Source organism: Peromyscus californicus, unplaced genomic scaffold (genome assembly GCF_007827085.1).
Source record: "Peromyscus californicus insignis strain IS unplaced genomic scaffold, ASM782708v3 Scaffold_5__1_contigs__length_169319896, whole genome shotgun sequence".
Classification (NCBI taxonomy): Eukaryota; Metazoa; Chordata; class Mammalia; order Rodentia; family Cricetidae; genus Peromyscus; species Peromyscus californicus.
Genome location: NW_026294573.1, coordinates 70502095 through 70527123, shown reverse-complemented (window position 1 = coordinate 70527123; position 25029 = coordinate 70502095).

The window sequence follows — 25029 nt, the reverse complement described above, 5'->3', positions numbered from 1 at the left end:
TTGAAAGCCTGTAAATCCTGGTTAGCAGATTCCAGAGAAAGAATCTTTTTCTCTAAGGTCTCATTGCTATCTGTTAAAGCAGATTCCAGAGAGAGAATCTTTTTCTGTAAGCCCTCATTGTTAGTTTTGAAAGCCTGTAAATCCTGGTTAGCAGATTCCAGAGAGAGAATCTTTTTCTCTAAGGTCTCATTGCTATCTGTTAAAGCAGATTCCAGAGAGAGAATCTTTTTCTGTAAGCCCTCATTGTTAGTTTTGAAAGCCTGTAAATCCTGGTTAGCAGATTCCAGAGAAAGAATCTTTTTCTCTAAGGTCTCATTGCTATCTGTTAAAGCAGATTCCAGAGAGAGAATCTTTTTCTGTAAGCCTTCATTGCTCTCGCTTAAAGCCTGTATCAGTCCCAATAATGACTCATCTTTGTTCTTGCTATTAAACCAGTGTTTGAACACTGTGTGGATTATTACAATGAATACCAAAATGGTACAGGCCAGATATGCCTTAGGAAGGTCATATATTTCCAGGAAGATGTCATTCATCATACAGGCAAAAAGGTTTTCAAATTCTTGTGAGGTAATGTTGTCAGCCATATTACAAGAATTACTCAAAATTTGTTAGTCAGTTTTAAGGTGTAAAATTATCAAGTACTTCTACTTGAAATAAAACGCTGGTTTGCCTATCTTACCTTTCGGTGGTGGTGGGGTTGTAGTGGCGCTTTTCAGCCAGCAGGAGGCGCTGGTACAGCTCCAAAGCAGGGCCTGCTGGCAACCTTGGCGGGCGGCAGCTGGAGGCAGGAGCCGGGATGTCGGGGAGCCAGATGGCGGGAGCCGGGATGGTGGGAGCCGGATGGCGGGGAGCCGGGATGGCGGGGAGCCGGGATGGCGGGGAGCCGGGATGGCGGGAGCCGGGGCCCGCACTCGGGGAGGAGGGGGATCGCCTCACTCACAGCGGTTTTTCTCTGGTCTGGGGGCTAAGCTAGGGAGCTGAGACCGGACTAGCTGCTCCCTTTTTCGGGAATGGAACCGTGTAGGCGTTCCCTGGTTCTATGGAACTCTGCAGGCGGGTTTAGGTACCCACCAGCCAGGGAGAAGGCTGAGGGCGGGAGCCACCCAGGCCTTTGGAACTTGCCCCACGTGAGCGCCAGATATTGGTGAAATTATTAAGGCCACTCCACGTAGATAAAAGGAGATTTATTTAATGGCGTAACTTACAAATTAAGGGATAGGTAGGTCGCGGAGTCTGGGGAAGGTGTATCGCAGTCCAGCGGTGTTCTCTGGAGCTCTGCTTGGTACACCTCTCTAGTCCAGGGTCCCGCAACAGAGAGAGAGAGCCCCCTGATCCAGATCTCAGGTCCCCAGGCGCCTCCCTTGGCCCCGCCTTGTAGGCGTGACATTGCCGAAGTCTCAATGGGGGTTGGAACTTCCAGATCAAAGCTGGAATGGCTACCCACTACAGGCCCTTTACACCCACTCTGTCCTCAACTTCTCTTTGGATCTCCACAAGGCTTGCCGGTGCTCACTGGGGCTACCAATCTCATCACTTCCCACGAGCTCTTCCTTTACTGTTTCCTTACAACAGCCCCTCCCTCAACCAGATTGCTGACATTTCCTTGTCCCTAACATTGCACACGTATGTGTCTACTAGTTGTATGTCTTCACTAATGGATAATAATTTTCCTAAGACCGGGATGTGTGTCTCTTGTTTAATGGGCTGGTGTTCTTGGTTTTAACTCACATATAGCAAGCATGTGCTTTTCTAAGTATATTGAGGAATCGAAGTGTTTGTGGACTGTTTGTTCCTACCCACTCTAGATTCATCCTGAGATCTGTTTGTTGTGTCCAGTGTACATATTGCATCCTTTTCTTCCACAAATTATGGTAGATTTGTTTTCATTTCTGTAAGTATCACTGGATTCTATGATTTTTAGGATCAGAGGACTACAAGTGACTTGTTCATCATTGTATGACTAGGCTTTACCCCAAGACTTATTTATAATAAATGCATAATTAATATTGTTGCATGCTGTGGAAAGAGCTCAGTGACAGACTGCCTAGCATGTGCAAGACCCCGGCCTTAGTTCCCACCTTGTACTGAATCAGCAAACAAATACACAAACATGGTTGAATACTAAATACTAAATAAATGGGAGCCATGATAATAATAACTGGTATTTTTATTTTATGAAATTAGAAACTTAGCTAATGCCTACCTAAGGAGAAGAAAAAACCAATTAAGAAGTAAATACAGGTATGAAAAATGAGCCATTTGTCATTGCTATTTTAATTTTAGGAGATACAATCAGCTTAATTTAGATTTATCATCCATGGGTAGTCTCTCTGAGAGAAAGAAGATGCCCACAGTTTATCTCCAGCATGATGTGAAGTATTTTCCCAGCCAAGGAAAACAAAGGGCATTAGCAGCATTGTATTTTTTCATTTCTCTTCTCTTCTTATGCCACTGTGCACTCAAAAGAAACACTTGCATAGTCTAGGGCATTAGCATCCAAGACAGGGCTAAATTTAAACACATTTATAAAGTGCTCTTGTCTACATAGAAAAAAAAGAGAGAGACTAAATTACCCAGTGATTGAAAAGCAGTTGCTAACCCATCAAGAAAACTCTCAAAAGATTATACACAATTATTTTCCAAAGTAGAGATATCAACCAACCATGAACTCTGTCTCAAGCTTTGTCTCATGGCTGCCAAAGTACTGCAATGACCCTGAGCTGTAATGGCCTGGCTCGGCACCATTGTAGGTGCCTAAGTATTAGCAAGCTATCTGAATCTTCCATCTAGTTAGATTTTCATGGGTTAATTTGTGTTGTCACATGGAAATTTCTAGTAATATAAGTTATTAGAATTCTAGATGCTTGTGTCATTTCTGCCTGCTGCCTAGACAGTTCAGGTATTAATATTAAGGAATGAGCCAATAAACATGTTATATGAGTACAGCTTATATTAAAAGCCTTCAGAGGGGCCGGGCGGTGGTGGCGCACGCCTTTAATCCCAGCACTTGGGAGGCAGAGGCAGGCGGATCTCTGTGAGTTCGAGGCCAGCCTGGTCTCCAAAGCGAGTTCCAGGAAAGGCGCAAAGCTACACAGAGAAACCCTGTCTCGAAGAAAAAAAAAAAAAAAAAACGCCTTCAGAGGACAAAGCAGATCAGTCTCACCAAGGTATCAGACATCACTGTGTAGTAATAATAACTCAAAGAACCACTCAGTTATTTCAGATCCAGAACACTCAATTTATAATGATTACATATTTTCTTTCATGCATTAACTCAATCAGAAAGTTCACTTCTGGCCTCAGTCTTTAGAGGGTTGTTATCATTTTTATGTTCCTCTTTTGAGAAGATTTTCAGGGGACTTGTTTCATTTTGAATACATTGCCACACACAGACTGGAGAATGGTTCCCCTTGCCTAATGCTCAATAGTAATTCTCATGAGGCCAACTAAGTGAAATGATTATCTTTGGTTGGACAGAATTTCTTCCATTCTCTTGATCATCACCATTTTGGCTTCCAGATTTCATTGCAAACTACTTAAATGTTACATAGTAAGTAGATGTTTTGGTTGGAACTATTAACATATCTAAGGCATTGTCTCACTGCAGATAATACCTTCCAAAAATGCTCAATATGCTCCATACATCAGTAAGATTTATGAACCACACCACAGATATAAAGTCCACTGGGATTAATACTTTATTTAGGACTTTTTTCTGTCAAATCCACTAGACAGCACCACCCTACTTTTCACAGAGCTGTGCAGTTAGTAAGTCCAGATGGCATATCAATTGAGTTACCATTTGACAAATGGTTTCCAGAGAGGGCTAGATCATGTCAACTTCTGTATGTTTTCATCATGCAAGTACAATAAAATGTAAAAGACATGAGAAATATTCAGTATCTAAGTTCTAGTTTTCTGTTTTTCAGTTGCTGGGACAAAGCATTCCAACCCAAATGTCTTGGGGAGGAAAGGGTTGATTTGGCTTTCAGCTTACAGTCCATCACTGAGGGAAGTCAGGGTAGGAACTCAAGGCAGAAACCTGGAGGCAGGATCTGAAGCAGCAGCCATGGAACAGTGTTGTTTACTAAATTTTTCTCCCCATGGCTTGCTTAGCCTGCTTTCTTATATAACCCAGGACCACCTGCCCAGGGGTGGCACTGCCCACTGTGGGCTTGCCCTACCACATTAATCATTCATCAGTCAAATGCTTCCCAGGCTTGCCTACAGATCAGTCTGATGGAGGCAATTCTTCAGTTGAGAGTTCTTCTTTTTGGGTGACTATAGTGTGTGTCAAGTTGACAAAATCTAACCAGCATTTTCTATGACTACATTACTGAAAGGCCTTGCTATGGAATATACGTCAGTCTTAGAAAGCACATGTATAAAACATTTGGTAAAACTGAGTGGCCAGGGATCTGCTTGATCATTTCACTGTTCTTTCATTAGTTCTGAGCATGTTGGAATATTCCAGAGAAGACTCCCTGGTTTTGCACTGTCATTTGTCACTTTGTATATACTAATGCTCAGGCACACTTCAAGTGAAAACAAACCAACCAACATAATGGAAAGAATGAAAGGGGGAAAAAAGAATGAAGGGGGAGCTCAGTAGTAGAACATGTGCTTAGCAAATGCTAGGGCCCTGGGTGCTTGGTTCTGCTGTCAGAAGAAAAAAAGATAAACAACAGCAATAATAAAAAGAAATCCTTGGATGGTTTAGTAACAACGATAAAGTAACAGACATCAGTGTCTGTTAGTGTTGTAACAGAATGTCACCATGAAACACAAAAATAAACACACAAAAAAAGCTCTTTTTGTGGTTGTTTGCCTGATTTCACTTTTTTGTTCCTGATATAATTAGAAAATAGCAATGGGAAAAAAATTCTTGAAAAACTCATAGAGGACAAGCAGTCTGATAAAGCACCAATTCCTATCTTTTTTTTTTTTTCTGTCCACATGATCATTGCCAATGACACTGAAAGTAAGTTAAGTTTCTCAGGGAGTAGAGACCATTATTAGAAGCTAGAGAGGTTCCTGAGCGTGAATGAGCATTTACTGCTTTTGCAGTAGATGCAGGTCCAGTTCTCAGCACCCACATCAGGTGGCTCACAAAGTATGTAACTCCAGGGTATCAGCCACCCTCTAGTCCAGTGGTTCTCAACCTTCTTCATGCAGTGACTCTTCAATACAGTTCCACATGTTGTGGTGACCCCAACCATAAATTTTTTTTTAGTTGCTATCTCGTAATTGTAGTTTTGCTACTGTTATGAATCTTAATGTAAATATCTGTGTTTTCTGATAATCTTAGACAACCCCTATGAAAGGGTCTTTTGACTGCCCCAGGGGTCTCGACCAACAGGTTAAGTACCACTGCTCTAGCCCCTGTGGTCACCTGCATACATCTGCACACACAAGGAACACATGAACTCATGTGGCCTCACATACATACATACATATAAATGATAAATTAGTAAATAGTGCCAAGATTAAATAATTCCACACACCTGGCATAGGTGATGTGACCAGACTGTCCTACTTTTATACTTTGCATGCTCAGAACTGTGTTCAAGACTCTAATGAACACCTACAGCATCTTTACAGATTCCAAGCACAGAGCTATGAATCTTTTACTTTTAAATGTGTATTTTTAGAGTTCATAAAAGTGAGATCTCATAAATCTGCTAGTTTCAAAAAACCTGCAGCATTCTGCATAGTGGACCTTGTATTTCAATTTAAACCAAATGGGACCAAGCTTATTACTTCTCTTCTGAAAGGTCATTTTTCATCAAGATTGTATTAGAAAATAAATCATTTAAAGCCATCATTCAGATGGCCCCTTGCATGAATGTCTTAACACGCAAACAGAGGGAGTCTGTAATTTGTTAGTCCAAAATGGTCTGACACTGCCACCTTCTGGCCAGTAGGTGCTATTCTGCTGAAGTCAACATTACGCTGACGTGGATAACATAATTACAACAACCTGTGCAACACAGTCATCAATCTCAAAAAGAGGTCTGAAATCACAGCAGGGGCAAAATGCCAGCGCTGTGCATCCACCTGTGTGGATGTGCGGATGAACTCTTAGAACCCTCTTCATAAGAACAGGCTGCAATGGCAGAGCTTTCAGCAAGCAGTTTTTTGTTTGTTCGTTTTGTTTGGGGGTTTTGTTTTGGTTTTTTTTTTTTAAGACAAGATCTCTTACAGTTCAGACAGGTCTTGAACACACTGTGTAACTAAGGATGTTTCTGAACTGCTACATGGCTAAGGATGACCTTGAGCTGATGGTCAGTCTTCCACCACCTCCCCCAGTACTAGGATTATAGTAGTGTGTGTAGTGCTAGGATCAAACTCAGAGCGTGGTGGATACTAGTCAGGCACTCTACCAACAGAAATATATCTCCAACCTCCCCTTTCCTGCCATTTTTTTTAGGGGGGTGGTTTTTCTTGTTGTTTTGTTTTGTGGAGACAAGGTCTTACGTGGCTCCAGTTGACCTACAATTCTCTGTGTACCTAAGACTGACCTTGAACTCTCCATTTCTCTGCCTCAGCCTCCTAAGCAGGGGGGACTCTAGGAGGGAGTCATTATTCTCAGAAGTATCAGGCAACTTTCTGTTAAAGGCAGGCAAGCTCTGTGAGTTTAGACTGGGATCGTCTTAATGGCCTCAGGAAACTGCCAGCTTATAAGGGATGCATATTTTAGTTCCAGTGTTCTCTTGCTTTGGTGGATTAAATTTTATTTTAATCCTTTATGCGTTGTCTGCTTTGAGTCTGATCAAATTAACTCCTTACTGAAGAAGCACATCTTTAGCTCAGGATAGACTTATATAATATAAAATATTATCAGCTATCTTTGCTTCCATATACTTGATATGAAAATTTACCTTGTTAAAATATATTCAGTATCATTGTCAGTTTTTGTAGTTACCAAAGATAAGATAAAGTTGGCTTGCTTGTAACTGCAATTCATCACAGGTAACAGGTCTTCATTTTGGAGTAACCTCTTAATATAATTAAGGAACAATGTCCAAATATCATGTAAATGTAAAAATCCATTGAGCTTGACAAGAAATGACTTGCTGTTTCTCTGAGAAGTTTTTATCTTTTCATAACTGAGTTGCTCCATTTTCCCATCTTCCACAGAATGCTAGTCTCCAAGCTAAGGGCAGCAGCGTTAAATATTAGAATGTATAAATTAGCTCTAAAAAAGAAACTGGCGACATCTCTACAATGCTGAGTAATTAAACAGGCCTACCGTGCCTGCCGGAATTACAGAACTTAAGTGAGGATTAATGAGGCCTGAAAATGTCGAGTCCCACAGTCTCCAAACACCAAGAAGGCACCAAGAAAGTGCCGCAGCTCTCCCCGCATTGAACAGCTGCCCATTTCCAAGGCAAAGATGATTGTATCTGTTCCTGCTTAGATTCAGGAACAGCTCGGTACAAATCTATAGCAAATAATGGCGCTTTCAACTAAACATCCTCCACTATCACTTGATTTCCATTCCGTGGCAGTTGGCCCTACCTCTGCCCTAGATTGCCGCATATAGAGGAGTAGGCATGTGGATTCTGAGTCTGCACCCTAGGCTCCTTCTTAAACCGGATGATAAAAAGGACAAGATCTTATACACAATCACACTTATTAGGGTGCAGCAAGCAAAACAGGAAATAAAATAAAGCTTCATTTCTCCACCCCTCACACACACACACACACACACACACACACACACACACACACACACACACCATTGCTAGGACCAAGGAGAGGGAGAGGTTCTGCAGTTCGGGGACTGTGAAGATTTGCGATAAATTCTTGCAGAAAACAGTGAGCACACCAAGAAAAGGTTTCTTCAGATTGATTCTAGCTTTATAGTGATTGCTAATGCCAAACAGCCTAAGGAAGCACGGAATGGTTTGGTCTTAATTGTCGGTAGCTAGAAGGACATTGCAATCCCATCTAACTGCGTTGTTCATTTGTTTAACCTCCTTTCTTAGCATCAAGGATGGGTATTTGTAGAAACTGAAAGGATGGTGGCCCTCCTTGAATACATTTAAGTTAGTGTTCTTTGAGGTTCTAATTATAGCCGAAGGTTTTGGATTACCCATGTTCTTCTCACACACAGGAATTTATATGCTTGAGCACCATGGTCCAGTCTCTGCCCATCTCAAAAACTTACGAATTCTCACGAAGGACAGACCGTGGTCTCTGAAACACATAATCTAATTTCAGGGTGTGATTAGGCTGTCATTTGAGGTGATTTTTGCATGTCTACCAGTTGGCTTTCTTCCAAGTAATTGAAAACTCCTTCCTCATATTTTAGTTCTCACATATCTCTCTGACTATCCATCTATCTCTCATACACATACAGGTCTATCTTAACAGGTAAGTTTGAATATTTCATGAAACTTTTAATCTCTCATTCAGACTGAATTTAGCAGGCACTAAGCCCAGCTTTTATTTAACAATACACAAAATGCTCACTTATAAACACTTGTGAACATTATGCTTCTGGGACTTCCAGAGGGGCAACAGCATTTCCTTGGCTTGAACTATGCTAACTTGAATAGGTTGATAGGTCAAGTTGTGTCCTGCCTGACCACTTCCCTTAGGGGTGATGGAACTCTGAATGTTGACCTGATGGAATTCCATATCTCCCTGTAGCCCATGTTCACATCTTTTCAACCCTGGGTCACTTCTGCCCTTGATAGCTCTGCTAAGAAAGCCTGAATGAACAGGCTGCTGTAGTGAAGTCATTAAAGCCTGCATGAAACCAGCAATCAGGTGGTGAAATGTCACCCATAGAAATTTATGGCTTCCCTGCCTGTCCTGCTATGATACTAGTTTTACATCAACTTGACACAAACTAGCATTATTGGAAGGGAGAGAATCTCAGTTGAAAAAATAATTGGGCTGTAGGCAGGCCTGAAGGACATTTTCTTAATCAATGATTGATGTGGGAGGGTCCAGTCCATTGTGGGTGGAGCCACCCCAGACTGTTGGGTTCTACAAGAAAGCAGGCTGAGCAAGTTGTGAAGAGCAAACCAGTACAGCACCCCTCCATGGCCTCTGCATCAGCTCCTGCCCCCAAGTCCCTGCCCTGTTTGAGTCCCTGTCCTAACTTCCTTCAGTGATGGACTACAAATATGAAAGTATAAGCCAAATAAACTTTTTCCTTCCCAACTTGCTTTTGGTCATGGTGTTTCATCATTGCAATAGAAACCATATCATACTTATTGTGGTATAGCTCTCAAAGATGTCAGTGTTGATCGCCACCATCTAAACATGCCAGCTTGTATGTTGTCATCGAAGTGTCTTCACAGTGGTCATCATTACCAGCCTACCTCTGTGGAATCAGGCAGCAACCTATCCAAGGTTGTGCCCCAGATCAATACCGAAGTCATTGCTGAGTCCAGATCCCTAAATAACAGGTTTGACCTGATGGGTGTCAAGTGTACCTTTGTTCATTGATGAAAGAGGGTACAGTATTCAGAGAATGGAATGGATTTTCTGAGGCCTCTAAGGATGCTACTACCCTAGAGAAGGACTGGTAAGAAAGTTCTGGATACTGTTAAAGGAGAATACCCAAGTAAAATCATCACAAAGTCACTGCTGTCACGGGGGATCTTACCATGTTTTAGACACTGAAACATGTTCTCATCAATTGATTTATTGGGTAGTATAGGCTCTTGTATATAAGTACTGGGGTATGCTTTAAATACAAAGCCTTTGCTATAGACTCAAGCTTTCTGTTTAATAAATTTTCAATAAATTATTCCCTGTCTTTAAAAATCAGCTTTGGAGGTTTAGAGGTACAGCTCAACAATAGAGGCTTTGCCTAGCACACTCAAGGCCCTTCGTTAAAGCTCTTGTACTGCCAAAAGTATGGTGAAAAATATAAAGAGTTTCATTATCGGTGAGAATAACTGTTTTCCAAATAAGAAACTACTTGAGTTGCTCCTGCTAAGTAGTGCTGAGAGGCTATTAATAGGTATTTTCTCCTTTTTGCTCACCTACAAAATTATAATCATATTTCTTTTTATATTAAAGAACATTTTCATTATTTAAATTTATGTAAATGTCTTTTTAATGGTTGACTTTATTGTATATTTTATTATCAACAAGTCCTTTTAAAGATATATTTTTTTCAATTAAGAAAGAAAGCAGAAGTTTCTCTCTGTGAGTATACATGTAATTACGTATTGTTCAAAATACTCACATGATAAAGTTACACAAAATAGAGGCAATTACAATCCTTAACATTTTTTGTTTCACTTCCTAAGTACCCATTCAGTGTGCTACAAATGTTCTCTGTTAGTTGTTCCATATTTAAATGAGTAAAAATATTTAAACATATTTTCACTGGATTTGGTTAACTGGAATAGGTTAGTGAGTGAGATAAGGGGAAATAGATACTCAATAGAAAAAAGTTTTTGAACACCTACCTCTATTGCACATAGATGTACTTGCTTACACATCATAAGTACTTAAGTCTTTTAATATATTTCCCAAAATATGCACAAAAATGATCAGTCTGCAAAAGTCAAGAAAAAATGAAATGTAACTATTACAGTAACTATTTCAGAAAGATTAGTTAATTGAAGACGTTTCTGCTTGAGCTTTTATTATTTCTTTTTTGTTTGCCCATTGATGCAGTTACTGTTTTGTTTCTTTGCAACAGGGCTTCACTATGTCCCTCAGCCTGGCCTCAAATGTGATTGTCAATCTTGCTTGTCAACTTGACTGCATCTGGAATGAACTAAAAGCCAAGTGGTTGAACACCACTGTGAGAGATTTCTGTCACTTTAAACCTGGATAGCACCTCTGGTGGCAGGCCCCACAAGAGACAGAGACAAAGCCCATGCTTTCTGCCCATTTGTTCTCACTCTCACTGGCCAGTACACTTCCCCTGCTGCTGAGGCATTCCTTTCCAACTTCTTTGGAATGTCCATGTAGACCGAAAATCAGCAGCTCTCCAAGACTCCAACACCAGATTGGGACCACTGAAACATGCAGCTTCATGTACTTATTCTCACCCTTTCCACATGAAACTACCGTGTTAGACTACCAGGCTGCAGCCTGTAAACTCTTCTGATAAATCCCCCTTTAATATATATTTAGTCTATTAGTTCTGTTCCTTTAGAGAACAGATCATGGTCCCAAGAGTAGGTCTTGTCTCAAATCCTGAAAATTTGAAAAGGGCATCATTAACACAAGTCTAGTACTCCATTCAGATCCAAGTCTTTTAACAGTAACACTGTGATTGCCTTAAGTTGACATTGTCAACTTCCTTTCATAAAGCCCTTGTGGATTTTGCTAACTAAGGAGTTTAAAGTACTTGTTTCCCACCTTTAGCAAGTTTCCTCTTATCACTGTGGCACACTCACCACAACACAAATCTTTGAAGCTGTCTTCAGGCAAGATAGGAGGACAATCTCCACTTAGGATGTTAAGAAATAGGATTGGAGGTTTTAGCTCGAGCTTGTAGGCCTGTTCCTGCCATCCTGAGCACGGTGCTTATGAGTGGGTGGTATTTGCATTTCAGAGAGGACCCTGTGATATTTCTTCAAGGAAACTCTAATATGGGGATGAAGTCAAAGTTTCTTCACCCTAAGACTCACCAGTTTAGAAAAGTGTTAGGGTATGTGTTTGTTTTGTGTTGTTTTTCTTTAAGTCAGATAGCATGGATAGGATAGGTTGTACCTATCCTACTAGCATCCAGGAAGCTGAAACAGGAGGATTTCAAGTGAAGGTTGAACCGAGTACTGAGAAATATCTTGTCTCATAACCCAACAATAAAGAAAAGAGGAAAGCTTGAAAACAATGCAGCTACTTACTTATGTCTAAATAATAGTAAGAGCTGTCTTTCATTCCCATCCACTATGCTATAGGAAAGCTTACTAGATGAACGAAATAAAAAAATAAAGTGTGAGTGAATGGTTCTGAAAGCTGAGCCTTGTTTGTAATTTTTCTACTTTTTTTTCTTATTTCATCATCACTAATAGGCAAAAGGTCATATCTGATTGTAAAATCCATCCAAACAGACATCAAGTTCAGCAGGACCACAGCAAGAAGTCCTGTTTTTTAGCTGGCAGGCAAGTTTGACTATTTATTGTTGGTCGCTTCCAGAACCTTATCTTTGTTTGAAAGGCTTACTAAAAGAGTCTCTGATGACATCCTATCACAGCATAAGCATTATTGTGTATTTAATACAGTGTCCTGCTGTCTGGGGAAAAAATGAAAATGAGTTCCAATCAAGAATTGAAAGTATTTGAAAAAAGTGAATGTGAGACTTAAAAGCTGTTTTTATTGCCCAATTACACTACTAAGATGGCAAGAAAATCTTTACAATCTATAAAACAGACATATAATAGACTTCCATAAAAATGATCCCATATTTAAAACTCAGGGAAACAGAATTTCCTAGATTTCTATGGGGGAAGGGATTAAAATCAAGATTAGGTGAGTTCACATACAACAGGCTTGTTCCTTTGCCCATTGAGTGAATCAGTATTGCAAGATTGTGTGCTAAATCATTGCTATTCAATCTAGTCCACACAAGTAAAAACAAGAACATAGCAAATGACTAAGAAATTATTGCCAGACTATATTTCCAGAACTCTTGAAATTATTTCACACAGTATACTACACCTATCAAATCTTACAGGGAATGGGAAATTTGGAAGTAAGAACATTGCCTTATAACTTCGTTTCAAACTATATTAAAACTCGGGTGTTAATAAATAAAGGATGGTTATCAAAGGGACATGTTTGGTCTTAAAAGAGATGAGCAACCTAAGCTTGTTCTATGATGCCAAAACTACACTCTTCTTGTTGATTTCAAGTCAGGTGGTTTGCCAAGGCCACACTGACCTAAGCCTCAAGACCACCAGGACTGGGAAATCTCTCCCACTTCCAAGCCCTCAAAGTCTATCTTGAAAAGTCTAATAAAGTCCAAATTAACCAAAAGCAATAGAGTCTACTGGAAAGGCATATTTATTGGTCTTTGTTTTATACTATACTTATTTATCTGATAGTAGTTAAAATAATAAGCTAATTCTTTGAAATTTTGAAATCTTGTATTTTCTTATGTTTTAATCATGCAACAAAATTTTATCAACTACCAACTATGTGGGACCAAACTGGTGCTCAGAGAGCAACTGGAAGTTTTTATTGTGATATAAAAGGCCAAATAGAGGCACTTCTTTTTAATTATTCATCTTAAATGGAAGCTGAGACTAGTCAGGACAGTCACTCTTACCTAAGTAAGCGCTAGATGACTTTGTTAAAGGAAATGGAGAAGCAGATGAAAGAAAAGGGTCCCAAATAATGGGAAATATTTAGAACCTGCCCACTAAAGGGAACATCAGAAGGGTTACATTATAGCTTCAGCTTAGATACTGAGCAGGGCCCATGGCAAAAAAAAATAAAGCTGAAGAGATAAGCCTGACCTAGATGGACCAATGTCAATTTCAAACAGACTGCAACAGTTCTCAGTAATGGACATCATTCTGTGCATTGTATGAAAGGAATTTTGAGATTCAAGATCACACGTGATGTTACTAAGTGAAGCAGTGTCTCAATTGGGCTCTTGGCGAGATGCAGAAGGTACATATGTACTGAGCAACAGAGATCAATAAAGGGATAGCTGGCAAGTCACAATGAGGGTGAGTGTGCCAGTGTCAACCTAAATAGGAAATGTTTATTATCACTCTGCTTAAAGACAATGAAAACAGTCTGGATGCAAACAGAGTAGTGTATGTAGAAAGGATCTTTAGGCAGTTACTAAAGGGAAGTCCACCCAGTGTGTCTGGCAAGAGGGAAAAAGTGAAATAAAAACTTTGACACCATTTGAAACTGCTGATACCCAACTTCAAGGCAGAAGGTAACAAGAGGACTCATAAATCTAATTTAGTCATAAATCTAAAGCTTGGTGAAGGAATTGGGGAGATCTAAGCATGCAAATATGAAAAGCAGTAAAGCAAGAGCCAAATTTTAACTCAAGCCTGATTGCATGTTTCCAATTCCCAGAGCATTAGGCAGACTGAAAAAGAACCATCAAAGTATTAGGATCAAAAGTGATCTTCAGTGAAGCTGATGAGATGGCTCCTTGGTTAAGAGCACTTGCTGATCTTGCTGAAAACACAAGTTCAGTCCCTGGCACCTACATGTAAGTTGAAAACCATGTGTAACTCCAGTTCTAGAGGATCTGGCACCTTTTTTTGATCTCCATGTGCATCAAGCACATGGAATGAACATACATATGTGTTGTCAAATACTTGTGTACACAAATAAAATAAATCTTTGATAGTCCAACAAAATGAAAAGTAAGTTAATAGTATATTCAGAATGCAATTGAGAAAGAAATGAAGGAAGAAATAAAGAAAGGAAAAGGAAGACTGAAAGAAAGACAGAAAGAACTGTAGATGTAATTCTAAACAGTCTTATTAAATAAGAAACGCAGAGCCAAATAAAGAGTTAAAAGCCCAAGAGGTCAGAACACTGTCGAATAGCCTTTAGCTTACCAGCTGCTGCCGTCCTTCCCCTGAGAAAAGAGACCTACTTCCTGTGTGTCTGTATTTTTATTGACTTTGTGTTCTGCCTTCTCATTGGTTCTAAATCCAACCACATGACTTTTCATCACTGCCTGTCTACACAGACCTCCATGTCTCTATGGTTGGTACTTGGATTAAAGGCGCGTGTCACCCAGCTGGCTGTGTCCTTGAACACACAGACTCTGCCTGCCATGTGATCAGATTAAGGGCGTGTGCTACCACTGCCAGACTTCTGCTAAATGGCTTGCTATTAGCTCTGACCCCCAAGCAACTTTATTTATTAACATACAAATTAAATCACATTTCAGCACAAATAAAATAGCACCATAAAGAACCTTCAAATTTATGGCTATTTGGAAACTGTGGCATAGAATTTGAGCTATAGAATATGTCTATATGTTCTCATAAGAATGCAATGATCTTGATGCTATAAGCAATTATTGAAAATAAAAAATTGACATATGTTTTAAGTGTAAATGACTATTGGAATGCCTTGAGTCTCATACTACAATTTCTAAGATAATTAAAATTCATGCAATTATAATTTCTTTTAATCTACTAATTTTCTAATGTAAAATGTCTTCAGTGGAGATGTTTTATTTCATTTTCATTGTAAGTACTAAAATATGCCTTCCTATTTTCAATAATTTCAACATTTAACTTTTATGTTGCTCTTTAGATAACTTTAACCAAAGTTTTAATTGTATACTTTATTTTTCAAATTGATATTTAGCCCAATGTAATATATAATAATATCATTTTAAAGCAATAAGTCATAATGACTTTGATAGAAAAGAGAATCATTATTCATTAAGTACACTCTATATGACTACTAGAGAGACAGCAAAGTTGAGACACAAAACAAATCACAGATACCCTCCACAAAGACAATAAAGACAGATATTTTACTACTATGAATGTATGACCTTGTTAATATGTCCAATTACCCAAATTCCTTAAGCATATTTCATCTTTCAAAATTGAGAAAATTAAATTATATAATCTGTAATTATCTCTCTAATTCTGAAATCCTTGATTCCTGGAATTAAGATAGCTATCTCTGCAACTAAATATAATTTACCAGTAATATAGAAGGAAAGATCCCTGGCTTCCTAGACTTGCATATTCTTAACAAAGCTTTAAAACTAAGGGGCTGCAGATAAGGTTCAGTCAACAAAGTGTTTTCAATGCAAGTATGATTTTCAATTTCCAAAACCCATGTGCAAATTAGGGTGTGACAGTATGTGACTGTAACCCAACACTGGGGAAGTGGAGACAAGGGGATCCTTGGAAGTTTCTAGCCAGCTAGCCTTGCTGAATTGATGTGCTCCTGGCTTAGTGAGAGATCCTATCTCATAAAATAATGTTGAGACGATATAAAAGAAAGGACTTGATGTCTCCCTCTCACTTCCACATACATGTGCTCCATCACACACACACACACACACACACACACACACACACACACACACACACACACACACATATATACAAATGCATGTGCACACACATACTTTATTAATAGAGTTCTGCTTGAAAAATGACTACAATAGACGTGGCACCATTATGGGACCTGCTAGATGCAGAGGGCTCTGAGAATTACACCTCTCAACTTAGCAGAGGCCATACATGAGTAAACCATTCTCAAACTCTCAAACTTCTGACTGGATTTAATGATTCAAGAAAGTGCTATGCGAACCATATGAGGGAAAAAGGCAGTCATACCTGGAACTGGACCAGGCATATTCCAATACTAACCTGCCAGGCAAGATGTACCCACTAGTGTTATAATGGAATAAAGGTTACTTTCTGGCTGGATATGAGGTCTGCTCCACAAGAAGCAGCTCATTCTTGGTATTGTAAACTTGGTCAGTGCCAAAAGCTGGGAAATCATAGCCCCAACAAGAAAACTTACTACTCTTGTTTTGATAAATGGTCACATTGCTAACTTGCTTTCTAAATATTTGTGTTTATACCCACATATCAGTGCTACTCTCAACCTTTGTCAGAGAAACTTTTTTTACACTGAGAAATATAGGGTGATAAGGTTATAGGTTATAGGGAATTTCTAGATCTTTTTCTGTTGTTGTTGTTTTTCTTTTTTTTTGAGACAGGGTTTCTCTGTGTAGCTTTGTGCCTTTCCTGGATCTCACTCTGTAGACCAGGCTGGCCTCAAACTCACAAAGATCCACCTGCCTCTACCTCCCAAGCGCTGGGATTAAAGGCATGTGCCACCACCGCCCGGCAGTTTCTAGATCTTGGCAAAATTATAATACTCCAATATATCAAACACACACTATAACTGACAGTAATAAATCAAAAAAGCATGTAAAAAAGTCAAATGTGATTTCTGAACACAAGAATCAAAGGAAGTACATTCAATATTCTCAAAGAATGGGAAAGAATGACATGACGAGAAAACAAGGACTCAGAAAGACCACAGAAAATGTGGAGGACAGAAATAATGATTTTTATAAAGTACCAAAAATGTTACATAACAGAACTGACATATGAGACTAAGCAACTTATCAATGATCTAGAAAAGTGAGTTACAGAAATTTCCCAGGGTATATCACAAAGACATGAGAAGATTCTGGCCTGTAAGGACACAGGCATACAGATAGGTAGAAAGAGAAATGTCAAAACCTTTATAAAGGCAGTCACCCCACACACACAAAAAAAAGGAAATAAAAAATAAAGAACAAAAACATTGGAAAATATCTCAGAAAATCCCAGACTTGAGAAAAATGAATAGTAACAGAAAGAGGAAATCCTAGATATTTAAGTTTACCAAGTAGTTTTGATAATAAAGATGAATCTAAACAGATACAGTAAATTTTTAAGAACTTCAAAATGAAGAAAACAATCAACTTTGCAACAAGGTTCCTAATAGCAGCACTCATTGCAGAAATAAAATGGTGTAGCTACCCAAGACACAGAAGGAAAATAACAAGTTCAGAGCTGGGTAGCTAGACAAGGCAGCAATCCAATACTAGAACTAAACAGGGGCATTCTCCATCATAGCAAGGCCCAGGATGTTCCCACAGGAAGAAATTCTCCAAATACCATCTTAAAAGCTTTGGCAAGAAGAGGAATTGACCCAAAAGATGCTGAAAACAGCGAATAAGGGGTGGAAAAATCCCACTCCTTCTACCTTTCACATTCCAAGTTGACGAAGGCTCGCCTTGATTTTTCTTTTGTTTTAGTTGTCATTTTTGTTTTGTTTTGTTTTGTTTTTTAAGACAGGGTCTCACTATGTAGTTCCGGCTATCCTGGAACTCACTATGTACACCAGGCTGGCCCCAAACTCAGAGATCCATCTGCCTCTACCTCCCAAGTGCTGGGATTAAAGGCACATGCCGCCACACCTGGCCTTTTATTTTGTTTTAGAGATTATATAGTTACAACAGATCTCCCTTCCCTTCCTTCACTCCAGACTGTCCCATATAACTGTCCCTGCTCCTTTCAGAGTCATGGTCCCTTTTCCACTAATTGTCATTGCATGCATTTTATATATATATTCCTAAATATAACCTACTCAGTACATATAATATTACCTGTGTGTATATTTTCAGAACTGACTGTTTGGCACTGGACAATTAATTAATGTGCTCTTCCTGGTTTCCTGCATCTCTCCTGCTCCCCGATGTCCTCAGTTGCCTACAGTTCACTGTATAGGGTTGAGGCTTCATGAGCTTTTCTCTATCCATTTTGGCATGTTCATTAATGTCATACTTCTTCAGCTCACATTTAAACAGTCATATTGGTGAGACCATCAGTATAGCTTCTGATATTACTTAGAGACACAATCTTACAGCGAATTCCCTGATCCTCTGGTTTTTACATCATTCCACCTGCTCAGATTTCACAATGTTTCCTGAGCCAGAAAATACAACCAATCAAAATACAGAGTTGTGAAGCCCAGTCCCAATGGATATACCACCTTGCTTTAGAAAACTCTTTCACCCCAGAACTTCACTGTAGAGCTGTCACTGAGTCAGCCGGCCATGCAACAAGAGCAAACTCAGGGCAAAGGTTCTTGCAAATCTCAAGCCATATAAATTTAATGAAGGATGTCTATTACACTAGTGATACTGAGCACATGATGTATTTAATACATAAAATTGTTTTGCTACAAATACAATAATGAGTAAAGTATAATATTCCCAGTTCAGTGATAGACACCTGACAACTCCTAAGAAATGCCAATTTTTTTTTCCTCCTAGATATTTATCAATCACCTGCCCATACCTAGGGAAATTAGATCAGATGAGCATCTAAGATCTGTGAGAGAATTGTATTTTGTTGTTTTTCATCATATTTTACATATTGTCACAAATCATAGTCAAATGCTTCTTCTGACCTAACATTGGACTAGAGGCTTTGCCCCAGTACTACTCTATGCTCTCTCTCTTCCTATAATATCATATGTCTTAATTGGGGGTTTTATTACTGTGATAAAACACCATGAACGAAAGAAAGTTGGGAGGGAAGGGTTTATTTCCTTTTATATCTTATAAAGTCCATCATCCAGGGAAGTCAGGGCAGAAACCTGGGTACAGGAGCTAATGCTGATGCCGTGGAGCAGCTCCTCATGGCTTGCTCAGCCTGCTTTCTTATAGAACACAGGACCACCATCTAGGGTGGCAACATCCACAGTGATCTGGGCCCTCCCACATCAATCACTAAGTAAGAAAATGCACCACAGCCTTGCCCATAGCCCAAACTTCTGGGGGCATTTTCTCAGTTGAGGTTCCCACTTCCCAAATGACTCTAGCTACATGTTAAGTTGACATGAAAGTAGCCAGCACACCATGAAAAAAATCAGTTCTAAAATATAAACTTCCTAGACAGGCGGTGATGTCATATCCTTTAATTCCAGCACTTGGGAGGCAGAGGTAGGCCAATCTCTGAGTTCAAGGCCAGCCTGGTCTACAGAGCAAGTTTTAGGACAGCCAGATCTACGCAGAAATATCTTAAAATATATATATATATATATATATATATATATATAAATTTCCCCAATCCAATTAGTTCCACATTTTGAAACACATGCACTAGAATCTGAAAATATTGTATTGCATATTTTCTAGATAAAATAGACTTTCTTTACACAGAGCTTGAAAATACACATATTTTTATTGACATCACCCAAAAGTGACACAGACAACCATCTGCATAATTTAGAGCCAGAAATGACTGTTTTCATCATTATGATGACATACATCTGGTTTCCAGTTTTCCTGTTCAATAGTTCTTAGTCTTTTTAAAATAAATAAAATTACCCTATTTGTCTGGGAAGGGCTAGGTATATGGAAAGAGTTATCACCGGCTCCACCAGGTCTTTAGAGTTATTCATATGCTTCCCATTTTAAAGGGTGTGTATTTTACTTTCTTTTTGATATATAATTACTTTTCTTCCCTCCTTCTTTTCCTCTCTTCAGCCCCTCCCTTGCATTCTCCCACTGCTCTCTCAAATTCACTCAGATTTTAGGAATAGATAGAAAAAATATGTATGTATAGATATAGATATAGATTTTTAAATTTACCTAAATATATATTATATTATATATATATATATATAATTTCTAAATATATAAATACAACCTGCTTAGTCCATACAGTGTTACCTGTATGTATATGATCTCAGGGCCAACCTCTTGGTATTGGATAAAAAATTGGGGGACATTTCCCTGGAAAGATCATTTCTCCTGCTCTCAGCATTACCCCATTGCCCACAATTCTTTGTCTAGGGATGAAGACCCACAAGCTTTTTCCTTTCCATGTTAGCATGTACATTGGTGTCATTTTTATTCAAGTCTTGTTTAGACAACCATGATGAATAGACTTCATGCGTATAGCCTCTATGATATTTCTAGGAGACACAATCTCATGGAAAATTTCCTTTTCCCATGACTCTTATAATCTTTGTACCCTCCCTTCTACAATAATCTCTGGGCCTTAGATGTAGGAGTTGTGTTGTAGCAGTATAAGTTAAAAATGGGCACCACAAAATCCTCTTTTTCTCTGTACTTTTATATTGGTTGTGGTTTTCTGGCATGATCTCTGTCTGTTGAAAAAGGAGTTTCTTTAATAATTGAGGAGAGCTCTACTCATCTATGAGTATAAGGACAAATATTTAGAGTGTAGTTAGGGAGTATGCTGGTTTAGTAAAGTGGTGATTGTAGGTTCTTCTCCAAGATCAGTGACTTTACTGGGTAGTTGGCTAGGTTTCCAGCATCAGACATGTTTTTTTTTTTTTCTCCTATTGAAAAGTCTTTGAGTCCAATTAGAGAGCGGCTGGTCACCAAAGTATGTAGGCCAGTATTGCATACTTAGTGTTGTTATACAGTGGTCATTATTGTGATTCATGGGCATCATAGTTGAGTATGACTATTGTTTGCTTCCCTTCATTGGAAGCTCGAGTAGTACCTTATGGTACCATGAAAGCTAATCCTCAGAAAAGACAAATGTGGCAAGTTCTTTCTCATGTGCAGTTCTTAGCTCCAAGTCTTCAGATGTGAATAGAATCTAGCATAATGGCTAAAACCAGGAAAGTGAAAGGAGACCATGGTGGGAAGTAGTACAGAGGGGAATAGCAGCATGCACATGACTTGAAGGGAGAAAAATGGAAGCATTAGTTAGGGAAAGGGGGAAATTAATACAGAAGAAGGACAGAGGAGGGTAAAATCATATTAAAGACATCTAGAAAAGTCATGAGTAATCATATTATTACCCATCTACATAAAACTACATATAATACATATAAGTCTGAGTATACAAAGCATATATAGTTTAAATGAAATCTTCCCATCTGGGCTGACAATGCTCCCCCAGAAGAGTCATAGACTATATAACAAACATCGCAATACCAGGAATGAGAAACTGCCATTAAAGTTGTTGATTAGAGTTGTTCAAAAGATTGCAAAAACAGTATAGGTTATTACTGTTGGCCTTGGTTACCTCCAAGAGGTAGAAGGTAAATCCCTATTGCTGAAGATATTGTGCACTTCATTCATAGGACCTAGAGAACCAAAGCTGCATTTATTTTCTTAAGTGACTTCAAAACAGAATTATATTTCAAAATTAGAACTTATTTCTGAGTGAGAATTCACATGCAGAAGTAAAATAGTTTTAAGAAGATAGAATGAGTTGCTATAAAATCATTAAATCCATTGAAAGCGGTGAGAAAAAATTCAAAACAAGACATACACCATTTGAGCAGCATTATCATCCAGTTTTCCTTATGGCATTTGTAGAATACTCCATTAACAATGCATGATTTGCCTTCCTTCAATTGTGCATGGAAACTTACTGCACTTAAATATGTTCTAGCTCATAAGTCAGGCATTTCTAAATCTTATAAGGTTAAAACTGTAGAAAGTATTCCTCATGACCGTAAGGATAGACAATAAAATCTTAGATAACTTGAAGAAAATGAAAGTCACAACTTTAAAAAGTAGCAAAGAAATAGAAAGTTGGAAGAGGATTATAACCATAAAAGAAATGGATGCTGGTGTGGTGGTCCACGCCTGCAACCACAGCATTGAAGAAACTAAGGCAGGTAGCAAATTCTAAACCCAGTCTTGGCCACATAACAAGACCTGTCAGAAAAGATGGAAAGAGAGAAAAGAAGGTAAATACAGAGGAGGAAGGAAAGGGGAAGAAATTAAAAAAAAAAAAAGAAAACACAAAGAATAACAATTAACTTATAATTAAAAGTCAAAATCCAAGCATCGCCATTTTTATCATTTTTTTAACAACTAAGGAAGATTCAGCATCAATATTTCAGAAATTCTTCCAGATGACAAAAAAGGGGAGACATTTCCAATCACTTTGCTGACAGTATACTATTAACACAAACATCCAATGGGGATATTAAAATAAAATACGGGACAAATATCCCTTCTGAAAAGATCTGTAGAGGGGGTATGCTCGGCAGCTCTACTTGTGTTTAAGAGAATAAGGCCACAGTTCTCTGTTTCAAATGTAGTGAGTGCTGTGTCTGGAGAACCTCATGAGTACCATGAGTGTATGAAAGGAGATCAAAGGTAAACTGATCGAGTTTAGGAAAAATAATGACTTGATAAATGAATAACTTCACTGCAGAAAAAACTTAAAGAGAATTTTCAAAAGTTCTATTAGAACTAATCAGGAGATTTAGCAAGGGAACCAAATTCAGAATCACTACATGTAAATAATACATTGCATTTCTATTTACTAGAGACAGACAGATTGAAAAGTAATTTTTAAAGTGTGGTTTAATATCCCATATATTAATTACAGAACATGTAAAACTAGGTATAATGAAAGATGTTTCCAGTCACTAACTATTGATCACACACACACACACACACACACACACACACACACACACACACACTTTAGAAAAATGTCAAATACATGAAAAGGGAAAATTACAACTCTCCACGTGAATGAAAAGAATCCAGATTTGTACAAGTTCCTCAGAAAACAGTTTGGCAATACCTTTTACTACACATCTTCTATGTCCCAGGAAATGCAGTATAAAATATGTTCTCAACAGTTGTTTAGCTTGAACTGTATAGGGGCCCCCAGGAAGTGGGATCAGGACCCATCCCTAGTGCATGAGCCAGCTTTTTAGAGCCTAGTGCCTATGGTGGGACACTTTGCGCAATCTTGGTGCAGGGAAGAGGGGCTTGGACCTGCCTCAACTGAACTTACCAGGCTCTACTGACTCCCCATGGGAGATCTTGCCTTGAAGGAGGTGGGAATGGGGGTAGGTTATTGGGGAACTCAGGGAGGGGAGGACAGGGGAATCTGTGGTTGGTATGTAAAATGAATAGAAAATCTCTTAATAAAAAAAAATGTGTTCTCAAAAACAACATACACTTCTTTCATTGGAGATTAAATGGTACATTAAATCTTTTTTCCTGGTAGTATATTTGTATTAACCCCAAGCTAGAAATACCACAAATACCATTTACAGTCAAATTACTAATCAATTATGATATCCAATGATATGACAAATACATAATTCATTTATTTGAAAGTGTAAAATTTGTAAAGCATTAAAAATAAATCAATTATTGTTTTCATAAATATAATGATGATCCAATAACAACAAAAACTATAGTATCTGCTACATGCAAAGTTGAACCTCAAAAAGTATTTTACCCATTGAATAAAAGTCCAGACATCTAATGTGAAAAGGCATATAGAGTGGAAAGGAGTTCCAGGTTTGCATGTAGGAGTTCAGGGTGCTGCACACATTCTGCACTTCGTTCTAGTATTGGTTACATGGGTGAGTAAAAATGGAAACCATCACCAAACTGTGAACATGCATCTTAGCACTTTATTAATTGAAAATGATACTTTGGGTATTAAAGGAGGGAATACCCTTGAGTTCGTTGACATAGGGCAAGAACTACATTAGCACTGGCAAAAATCAACAAATAATAAATGGGACCTCATGAAACTGAAAAGTTTTGCACAGCAAATGACACCATCATTTGGACAAAGAGTCAGCCTACAGAATGGGAAAAGATTTTTACCAACTATACATGTGATCAAAGGCTAATATCAAAAATATATAAAGAACTCAAGAAACTAGTTTTCAAGAAAACAAACAACCCAACTAAAAAAATGGGGTACAGATTAAACAGAATTCTCAGTAGAGGAAATTTGAATGGCTGAGAAACGCTTAAAGAAATGTTCAGCATCCTTAGTCATCAGGGAAATGCAAATCAAAACTGCTTTGAGATTTCATCTTATACCTGTCAGGATAGCTAAGATCAACAGAATAAGTGTCATTCCTGCTGGTGATGATGTGGAGTAAGAGGAACATTCATATATTGCTGGTAAGAGTTCAAACTCATATAGTCACTATGGAAACCAATGTGCCAGTTCTTCAGGAAGATGAGTATCCATTTACCTCAAGATCCAGCTATACTATTCCTGGGCATTTACCCAAAGGACCCTTCATCCTACAACAGCTACACTTGTTCAACCACATTCTTTGCTGCTCTATTCGTAAGAGCCAGAAATTGGAAACAACCTAGATGTCCCTCAATTGAAGAAAGGATTTTTGTTTTGTTTTGTTTTTTTGTTTTTGTTTTTGTTTTTCGAGACAGGGTTTCTCTGTGTAGCTTTGCGCCTTTCCTGGAACTCGCTTTGTAGACCAGGCTGGCCTCGAACTCACAAAGATCCACCTGCCTCTGCCTCCAAAGTGCTGAGATTAAAGGCGTGCACCACCACCGCCCGGCTGAAGAAAGGATTTTTAAAACTGTGGTACATTTGTGCAATAGAGTGTTACTCAGCCATTTGAAAAAAAAATGATATTGTGAAATTTGAAGGCAAATGGATGGAACTAGAAAAACTCACCTTGAGTGAAGTATGCCAAGTCCAGAAAGACAAATATAGTATGTATTCACTTATAGGTGGGTATTGGCTATTAAGTCAATGATAACAAAGCTATGATCAATAGAACCACAGAGGGTTG